The sequence below is a fragment of the Ambystoma mexicanum genome, chromosome 6q (genome assembly GCF_040938575.1).
Source record: "Ambystoma mexicanum isolate Mex_15411 chromosome 6q, UKY_AmexF1_1, whole genome shotgun sequence".
In the NCBI taxonomy this organism is placed as follows: Eukaryota; Metazoa; Chordata; class Amphibia; order Caudata; family Ambystomatidae; genus Ambystoma; species Ambystoma mexicanum.
The window spans coordinates 1,462,895,411-1,462,905,440 of record NC_090937.1 but is presented as its reverse complement, the minus strand read 5'-3'; the positions used below and the strand labels follow the sequence as shown (position 1 = coordinate 1,462,905,440).

The following is a 10,030-nucleotide window of genomic DNA, read 5'->3' as shown; positions in this document are numbered from 1 at the left end:
GGGCGCGTTTGCCTACGAAGCCCAGTGAGGTCAGGGGTGAGGGCTGCCAATATGACTGTTTGGATGATGTCATGCTCAGGGGCGGGGGATTAGGTTTTGTGTAACAGATGCCGGTCAGCCAGGTGGATTGGTGGAATGATGTGATTATCGGAATATTGCTGGTCACAGGTGCCTGTGTTTGCGTGCGTTTCTTGGTGGCAGACTGAGGGCATGTCCATTGGTATAGCTTCTGTATTCGTGCCATCTGTGCCCTGCAGCTCCCATTGGCCCCTCTTGTGATTCTTTTGTTCGTTGGCATGCATGGGTGACTTGTACATTTCACTGGTTGCATTGTGACTTCGTTGCACCTACGGGGAGTTGTACTATGTGGCCAGGGAGCGGTGTACAGGCACTGAGTGGGGCCGTTTACGGTTGATTCGCGATGCCGTACTTCTCACCATGGCGGAATGGTACTTTCCGCCGTGCTTGATGGCGTTAAGTACATGTCCGCTAGGATCGGAATTCGCGTACCCTTGCGCCATGGTGCTAATTACGGTTTGGCATGGCGCGCGCGCGTACTTGGTGCAGTTAGCGTTGGCGTTCACTACGGTGTCGCTAATGGCATCGTACTTTACGGTGACGGGTCATAGTCGCACCGAGCGCTATTCGATGGCGGTATTGCATTTCCGCCATCGTTTTTCGATTTCCGCCAGGGTCGTAATGAGGGCCACTGACACATGAAATATAGCAGCAATAACTAGCAGCAAGCCGACAGCAACTGCCTATGGAAGTGAAGTTTGCTGTCTGCTCCGAGCTATAACAGTATTGGAAGTCACGTGACCGCAGTCTGGCGGCATTGTGAAAACGGACTCACGCCCCCACATGCAAAGTCAGCATGTAGAGTAAAACACAGTTTATAAGACCAACAGGATATTTGGGGAAAGGGTAAAACACACTGGCCCTCATTACGACCCTGGCGGAAAGTGACTGACCGGACCGCCACAGCGTAAATAGCGTTTCCGCCATTGCACGATGGAGCAAAGTGCGGCCCATTCCGACCCATCGGGCACGAGCACCACGCCATGGCGGAAGTGCAAAGTCCGCGATGGCGGAAATGACCCCAAAACGGCCCACACCGCCGCCGTACGGCGCCCTAGGTGCAATACCGCCACCCATCATAGCGGACACCGCAGTGAGCGCCAACCGGAAAGTATGGCGACCGTAAATATACGGAAACGGAAGTAAAAACATGGGCCCGGAACGGGAAACAACACCCCGTACACCTATAAAACCACAAAATACACACAACCACTAAAAACACCACCCTGAGACACATCCCAACCCGTCATCCACCCTAGTGAAACCAAGAAAAATGGGAAAAGTAGCGAAGAAAGCGTGCGACCGCAAGCGGCAGGTCCACTTCTCCCGTGAGGAACTCACCGTACTCACAGAGACCCTCCAGGAGAATGCCGCCGCCGTCTTCTCCACGCAAATGACCAGGACGGCACTTGCGAACAAGAAGGCCATATGGGCCCTGGTGGCACAGCGGGTAAGTGCGGTGGGGACCGCACCCCGCAACCCACAGCAATGCAGGAAGCGGTGGGACGACCTGCGGATACGCGTCCGTAGCATACTTTCTGCCAACCGCAACATTGCCACAGCCACCGGGGGAGGGTCGGAATCACCCATCAAGTTGACCCCCTGGGAAGAAATCTGTGCCTCCACCATTGGAATGGAGAGCATAGAGGGAGTCGGAGGGATGGAGAAAGGAGTGCAGACATCCGGAGAATCAGGTAGGTGGCCCAAATAAAACCATGCCAAATCCACAATGTCCAATCATGTGACTCACATGTGTCCACATAGCGCAACAGCAACACATGGCCAGGAGAACGACCACACACATTGGCCTGATAGCGCACTTTAAAACACACAATAAATACATAAATAAGTAAAAACCCCAAAAACACCCACTACACGTGCAGCAGGCACACCCTAACTGCAGGCTGCCAAACAACTGCACCCTCACTCCACACACACATGAAAGCACCTCCAAGGCCCCGACCCAAATCACCCTCAGGTACCACCCCAATGCATGTGATACATTGCCATTCCAATTCCCACAGACCCATTAATAACGCTCGCCCTCCTTTACTCCACCACAGGGTCCGATCCAAACGACGAGCTCCAGGACACCCCTACCAGCACACCTGCAAAGAGGGCCAAGACCGACGGCTAAAGACCCTCCACCTCAGCTGCACGCATCAAGACACGGCAGCAGCACATATCAAGTGGCAGCACACAGGAGGGAACATCAACAGGCACCCCAGCAGCCAGCATGCCCACAACAGCACCACCACAGGTCCCCCCAATGGATGCCACAGAAGGTACTGCCTCTGGTGGCAGCAGCACCATAGGTGACACCCCATTAATGGCAGCATGCTCCGACACAGAAGACGGGGATGTCGAAGTCAGATCCATCCATGACCTGTCCCAATCCCCCTGTCTGTTCCATCCCGTACACCATGAGGATACCACGCAGGGGCACCCACAAGACGACGACTGGCCATCCCCCACAAGCCCTGTGGCAGGGCAACATGAGGCGAACAGCCCCTCTGTGACACCACCGCAAATGGCCATGGCCCAGCAGAGGCAACAGTCCCTCGACCAGTTAATCGTGCAACAGCAGCAACTGGCCACGCTCCTCAAGGACCATGCCGATGGATGTGGGGGCACCAAGGCAGACATAGAAACATCAACTGAGACACTTAGGGCACAAATGGAGAGTAGCACCGAGAGCCTGAGAGTCCAAATGGAGAGTAGCACCGAGAGCCTGAGAGTCCAAATGGAGAGTAGCACCGAGAGCCTGAGAGTCCAAATGGAGAGAAGCACCGAGAGCCTGAGAGTCCAAATGGAGAGTAGCACCGAGAGCCTGAGAGTCCAAATGGAGAGTAGCACCGAGAGCCTGAGAGTCCAAATGGAGAGTAGCACCGAGAGCCTGAGAGTCCAAATGGAGAGAACCACCAAGAGCCTGAGGGGGGAACTGCATGCGACGTCCAAAGACGTATGTGCCGAACTTGCCGCAGTGCACCGTGTGCTCACTGAGCTCTCACAAACCCTTAGGGACATGCATGGACGTGAGCAGGCAGAGACATCATCCGTTGCAAGTTCCGTCCAGGGCAGCCCCCAACGTAGATCTGGGAGGAACCTGCGCTCCACAGGCAGGGGTGCCCCTGATACCCGCAGAGGGGGCTTGCAATAGCGACTGCCCACTGACAATGAGCATCTTTGGACACTGGTGTTCGGGGGGGAGGTAGGAGGGTGGAGGGGGTGTGTTGGGCTCACTTGGGTGGCGGGTCGATAGGGTGTTCAACATGATATCACATATGCCATAAACAATGCACGATCAACCAATGAGATGTGTGGACAATGATCTTTGTGTACTAGGCCATCATAGGCGTACAGTCCATATTGTGCATGTACCAGACACACACAGTGCCACGAGTCCCGTGTCCATGTATCAGCCACCAGGCGTGAGTGCTAGAAGCATGCATCTATGAGATGCTGATGAATTTCACGGCCCTCCTGTGCCTCGCAGACTCCTTGAGGTGCTGCCACATCCCCACCCTCATCATGACCATCTTCAGGTGCTTGCAGTTCTGCGTCAGGGGGCATGGGCACATTTCTACGTACGCACATGTTGTGGAGCATGACACATGCCATCACCATCTTTGCAACCTTCTCATGGCGGTACAGGAGTGCCCCGCCAGACCTGCTGAGGCACCGGAAACGAGTCTTCAGTAGGCCGAATGCCTGTTCAATGGCTACACGGGAACGTGAGTGGGCATGGTTGTAGTCCTCCTCATGCTGGTCCCGTGGGTTCCGGACTGGTGTGAGGAGCCATCTCTTCAGTGGATATCCGGCATCACCTGTATGTGGACGATAAACGAATTATGTGGAATGCCATTGCTACGTACGCACCCCCCCCCTTCCTGCCAGGTCATTGCCGCATCACATACCCCACATCATCATGCATGAAATGAGACTCACCGAGTAGCCAGGATCTGTTCCCTGCGTGTCGCTCCATGTAGCGTGGTATTGTAGAGTTCCTCAAGACCATAGAATCATGGGTTGATCCAGGGAATCGGGCACAACAATGTGTAATGATCCTGTTGGAGTCACACACCATTTGTACATTCAGTGAATGAAATTGTTTTCGGTTGCGGTACTGGGCCTCCATGGCATGTGGGACGACCAATTCCACATGGGTGCAGTCGATGGCACCAATGCAACCCGGTATGCCGCCAAGTGCATGGAATCCCACTTTTGTGTTGGTTATTTCCTGCTCCGAGCGTGGTAGAGAGATGTAGTCGTCTGCGTGCTGCAGGAGGGCATCGAGCACTTGCAATAGTGTCCGTGAGAACAGTGGCTGAGAAATGCCATGCAACTGTCCGACTGTGTGCTGGTAGGTGCCTGTGGCCAGGAAGTGGAGTACAGACACCACCTTCAGTAGGGGTGGGATGGCGGTTGGGCTATCTATCATGCTGACAAGGTCAGCCTGTGTCATGTCCACAATGGCGGCTATGGTGTCCCGGTCCAAACGGTAGAGGGTGTGGATCTGCTCAGCAGTGAGGTTGAACGGATGTGCTCGGAGGCGTGGGATTGCGGGCTGCCTGCGTGGTGGTAGTGGCTGTGCTGGCAGCCCTTGCTGGCCCTGCCTTGCCCTCCTCCTCCTCCTGCGTCTCCTCCGTGCGGCCGGTTGTAGTTGGTGTTCGTCTTCTTCTTGGAGTTGGAGTACTTGCAGTGCTATCAGGTCCCCCAGGGCCAACATCGCGAGTCCTGCCGGTAGCATTTCGGAGTGGTTGTGGGAGGAGACTGGGCGTGCAATTTATGTGTTTTCAGGCTGTATGGCCTCCACCTGTGGTGATTCATTCCACCTGTGCAAGCTGCTCTCCCCTTTGGGCGAGCACGTCCCGCACACAACGCTGCAATTCGAGGAATGGCATCTTGCTATTACAATCATGTATTAGTACCCGATGGCCGTGTAACATTGGTTGATATGTTCATTCGGCTATGGTCCCATTGTTTCACATGCATTCTTTGCAGTCGCGAACAGACTTGTGAAGGGTCAGTGGAACGTAGTACTCGAGTAACGGTGGACCCTCATGCATCACTGTACCGGGGTTCACCGACGGGCGGGGCCTCCCATTTGTGAGTGAAGGCAGTTGCCATTTTCACACACAGCCGCACTAGATGGATTAATTTGTGATTTCAAGCGGCCACAGATGCCTTTTCGACGTGATGTTGCAAATGAGGAATTCGAAGGGCGGCGCTTTCGGTCTTCAGCTAGCGGCGAGGAGATGCCCACAGGTCTGACTGCAAATATAACGTTCTATTGTTCAGTGTCCTTGGGACAGGGGCCATGGCGAGGATGCAATGATTGATATGAATAATTTGGGATGCGCAATAGCGAAGTGGATGATGAGGCCGGACGTTCCCAAATACATGTTACTTCACAACACTGGAATTACGGGCTGGGGCACAGTGGATTTTGCAGGCTGCATAACGCACAGACTCAATGGAATTCTCACATGTTATGTGAGTATGGAAACAGGCGTTCTCATTACGGGATGAGGGAATGATGAATGGATGCATGGGCAGATGATTTGATACGGTGTTTGCCATGTACAGGGCTTCTTGGAATCTGTCCGCCTCCCCTGCGCTATGTGATGCAGGGCTGCCATAGTGGGACCATCGTCTATCTGGCCTTGTTGAGCCCTCCCTGTCTCGACGCGCCTTCAGACACTTGTGTCCATGCACGTTACCAATCCCATCTGATGGATTCTGTTTTCACAGACGCATGCACAGGTACACTCGTTTGTGATGGTGTTTTCACCTCGATATGGATAGTTATGAGTCGCAAGTGGTTTTGGGGTGGTGATGATCCTTTGGAGTGGGCTAGCATGCATATGGCTGTGGATCTAGTGTGATCATTGAAGTGAGTTGTTCGAATGTAGTTCTGATGGCCATTCTTTTATTTTTCTTTTCTTTTGGTTGACAGGTATCTCCTCCCCTTTTGCCACTGCCATCTGTATGCCACTCCTGCAGATGGGTTTTACTCCCGACACCTGCTGCTTCGTGTTAATCAGTGGAGCAGCATTACGATCTTATGGGACGATCGCCAATGGGCCACATGCCCTTACGCAGTACTAGTGGCTCGGAGCAACATTTCGGCCTTTCAGCTGGACTAGTGCCTCCCTATTGGGACGGCCCTGCGGTTCTAGGCGCTTCCATGTTGCCTTTTCGTACGTGAATGTAGCCCCTGTGTACCATGAAGGAACAGGGAGTCACACAAGAAGTAGCTGGTCATTTATTGCGGATGCAGCCCACAATGGTGAAATGTGTTTTGGAGTTCATGGCCTAATGGCTGTATGGGCTTGGTGAATTTGTTGTGCATTAAATTTCTATTCTGATATGGGCCGTGTAGCGTTCTTCTTTGCAAGTGATGTGGCATATTCCTATTTGGGGAGCGATGTATTGTGAGGAGATCTGCATTGGGTTCCAGCTTCGGAGTATAGTTGCGTGGTACTGTGCTGGGCGCGTTTGCCTACGAAGCCCAGTGAGGTCAGGGGTGAGGGCTGCCAATATGACTGTTTGGATGATGTCATGCTCAGGGGCGGGGGATTAGGTTTTGTGTAACAGATGCCGGTCAGCCAGGTGGATTGGTGGAATGATGTGATTATCGGAATATTGCTGGTCACAGGTGCCTGTGTTTGCGTGCGTTTCTTGGTGGGAGACTGAGGGCATGTCCATTGGTATAGCTTCTGTATTCGTGCCATCTGTGCCCTGCAGCTCCCATTGGCCCCTCTTGTGATTCTTTTGTTCGTTGGCATGCATGGGTGACTTGTACATTTCACTGGTTGCATTGTGACTTCGTTGCACCTACGGGGAGTTGTACTATGTGGCCAGGGAGCGGTGTACAGGCACTCAGTGGGGCCGTTTACGGTTGATTCGCGATGCCGTACTTCTCACCATGGCGGAATGGTACTTTCCGCCGTGCTTGATGGCGTTAAGTACATGTCCGCTAGGGTCGGAATTCGCGTACCCTTGCGCCATGGTGCTAATTACGGTTTGGCATGGCGCGCGCGCGCGTACTTGGTGCAGTTAGCGTTGGCGTTCACTACGGTGTCGCTAATGGCATCGTACTTTACGGTGACGGGTCATAGTCGCACCGAGCGCTATTCGATGGCGGTATTGCATTTCCGCCATCGTTTTTCGATTTCCGCCAGGGTCGTAATGAGGGCCACTGACACATGAAATATAGCAGCAATAATTAGCAGCAAGCCCGGCAGCAAATGCCTACTGTTGTTTCTCTCCATACAATATGTACAGTCTCCATCTTATAGTGCTAATCAACTAAAAAAGGACCTGGGGATTATTTTCATCAGAGGACAAGACTACGCCCCTTGAATAGACAAACTATGTTTCTAAAAAGTCTTGACACCTCTTTTTGCTATCACCTATAAGGTCAAAGACCCCTATTGTAGGGAACAACCCACTACAGGAACTGTCAGTACCACGCAACCGGAAAGACACTCTACAACTACTCATGGAAATTACCACACTAAGAGTCAGTTTTATAAATGTAGAATCTCTAAAAGAATTTTCATTAACATTTTTTAAAAATTAATTCATAAAACCAACGAATATACAAAAAATTAATTGTATCATTGTAAAACACGTATTAGAAAAGTGATGAAAAACCTACATATATATGAAACCTACTATATATTAGGAAGATAAATAAACACCACTATGAGCTTAACAATCACAAAGATCAAATTAGATGTGTTGAAGCCCTCACCATAAACCTGCAAAAAATAAATAACATAAAAAAGAATCCTAACAAAACATACAATTTGTGAAAACCCATAAAACAATGTCCATCAAAGGGATGACAATCTACAAAATGACACATATTACTTCAAACTAGCACTTAGTCTTGTTCAATCAGTACTTGTGTCTAGTGTACTCGATTATAGTAGACTCAATTGAAAATGTCTTGGCATCAAGTACAAAGTTATTAGTAATTTAATACTGCTGTCATAATTAATATCACAGTGACAACAATCCCAGCATGTTTCATTCCCATATGCTAATCACAACCATTCTGTGCAGGAAATTCTTCAGGGGAATTTTACAATGTGTCATAAAAATGAGCTTAGTAGACATCCGTCTTCCTCTATATGCGTGCCGCTGACAGTCCTCTATCAGGGCTGATCTGTCTGTTTCAACAGTGACCTACGGAGATAGCACAACCATTAATATGAGTTAAATTACATAAATATTAATCTTATAACTTCTAGTCAAAATAAATTAATAATATTAACCAGGCTTACTGCATTTATTCGAGTAATACAGATAAAATGCGCCAAGTGGAATTCCTTATTATTAGGAATCGATTCTATGGGAACAAGGAGAAAAAGCATTCATTACACCCAGTAAGAGACCATGATCAGATCAATGGTATTTGAAGGATTTTAAGCTACTGGAAAAGAATTTATGAACCTCCCCCAATACTGCAATTCGAAAACTGCAGTTGCAACAAGACTTTTCTTATTGTGTAGCAAAACATTGTATTTTGTATAGTCATCACTCTACGGATAGTGTTGCAATTGACACTCAAAATGGTCCACAAAGTACTATAGCTGGACCATCTAGCGTCCTCACAAAAAATACACAAGTGTTGTAATAAGCTGTATTAAATGCCCCAACTCAAGCATATTTCCATCTATTTTTTAAAAATTATTAAAACTGCCCCCTTTCATGTACAACACTACTTTTACCCTTCATCCAGGTACAACATATTATCCTTGGCTCGTACCTGTTCGAAGTGCCCGAGGTTGCACTTCCTGGTGTACTCATGTTTCCAGAGTGCATGAGAGTTCCTCTCTCTCCTTAGGATGGTACGTGAGCCGCGTATATGAAAAGGACATGCAGCTTTTTCAATCTTGCACTCGCATAATTCTGGAGGGACGGAATGACAACGATGTTTGTAGCTAGTACAATCTCCACCCACTGGCATTCGTTATAGGCAAATATCAATCGTAAACCTTCTAATACAACTCGCACTCATGAAAATCTCCACATACGGGCTAAGTTTTACTTGCTCACCTTAGTTTTGTTTATACCATTCCGCACGTCTTTGAGCGTTCTACCAATGATTTTGCCCTCGCCGAAGTAAGGATAAATCCTACTTTTATCTTAATGGCGTCGACCGGACGTGATGGCTATGTTTAACTACTCTTCCTGTTTGAACACTGGTATGTCAGAATCTGTTCCAAACGATCTTCTAGTGTCGGCCATTTCTCCTAATGCATAAACGTAATCCATGGCAATCACAGCCATGATTCTTAACTCATAAAGTGCAAAGGTAAGTCGTATACTTGCACGCTCGTCGGGGGAAACCGTTTACCTCATGTGATACACTCAGCCAACATATGACGCTGACCAGGTTGTATATTTAGTAGTTAATGTGCAAATAAATATAGCATATTCTTTCTATAGTTACCATCCTCTACACTTCGTAATTATTAGCCCAATTAGCAAATGTGACTAACGGATGTCTCAGTCTGAATTATTGTTAGAGCATGGTCTATAACAAGTTACCATTTACTATGCAGCCTTATTATATAAAAAAATAATAATAATAATAACAAGGGTGATTATGTATCCACAGCTCCACCACTAATGTATGTGGTTGTCCTCTTGTAAAGATATACTTTTATACATGTAGACAGCAACTGCGTCTTCTCACATTGTTGACCAATCGATCATCTTGTTCAGGCCTTTTTCTACACTATTGCACAAATATATCAACCTTTGTTCTTTGTGGTATAGTTTCTTTTTGCTCAGGGAACCATCTCTAATCAGCGGTACTTGTGCCAGAACGGTCCATGTCAATGAATCTCGTGTATGTTCCATTGCTAAAAAGTGCCCAACCACATCTTATAGTGACCTGTCGCTGTGTTTACAAAGCCACAAAAAAACTTAG

The 10,030-nt window shown here is 49.0% G+C and overlaps 1 long non-coding RNA gene across 2 annotated transcripts in view; it reads right to left on the bottom strand.

The window, feature by feature from the left end:
• Window positions 1-7,792: 7,792 nt before the first annotated feature.
• LOC138515634 (uncharacterized) overlaps window positions 7,793-10,030 on the bottom strand; it is a 257,144-nt gene continuing 254,906 nt past the window's right edge. The window contains exons 3-5 of one of the 2 annotated variants that reach the window (XR_011282125.1): window positions 8,861-9,003; window positions 8,376-8,440; window positions 7,793-8,277 (exon numbers count right to left, since the gene is read on the bottom strand). This is a non-coding gene — a long non-coding RNA (uncharacterized lncRNA). The remainder of the gene's footprint in view (window positions 8,278-8,375; window positions 8,441-8,860; window positions 9,004-10,030) is intronic. The other variant, XR_011282123.1, reaches the window with a different exon arrangement.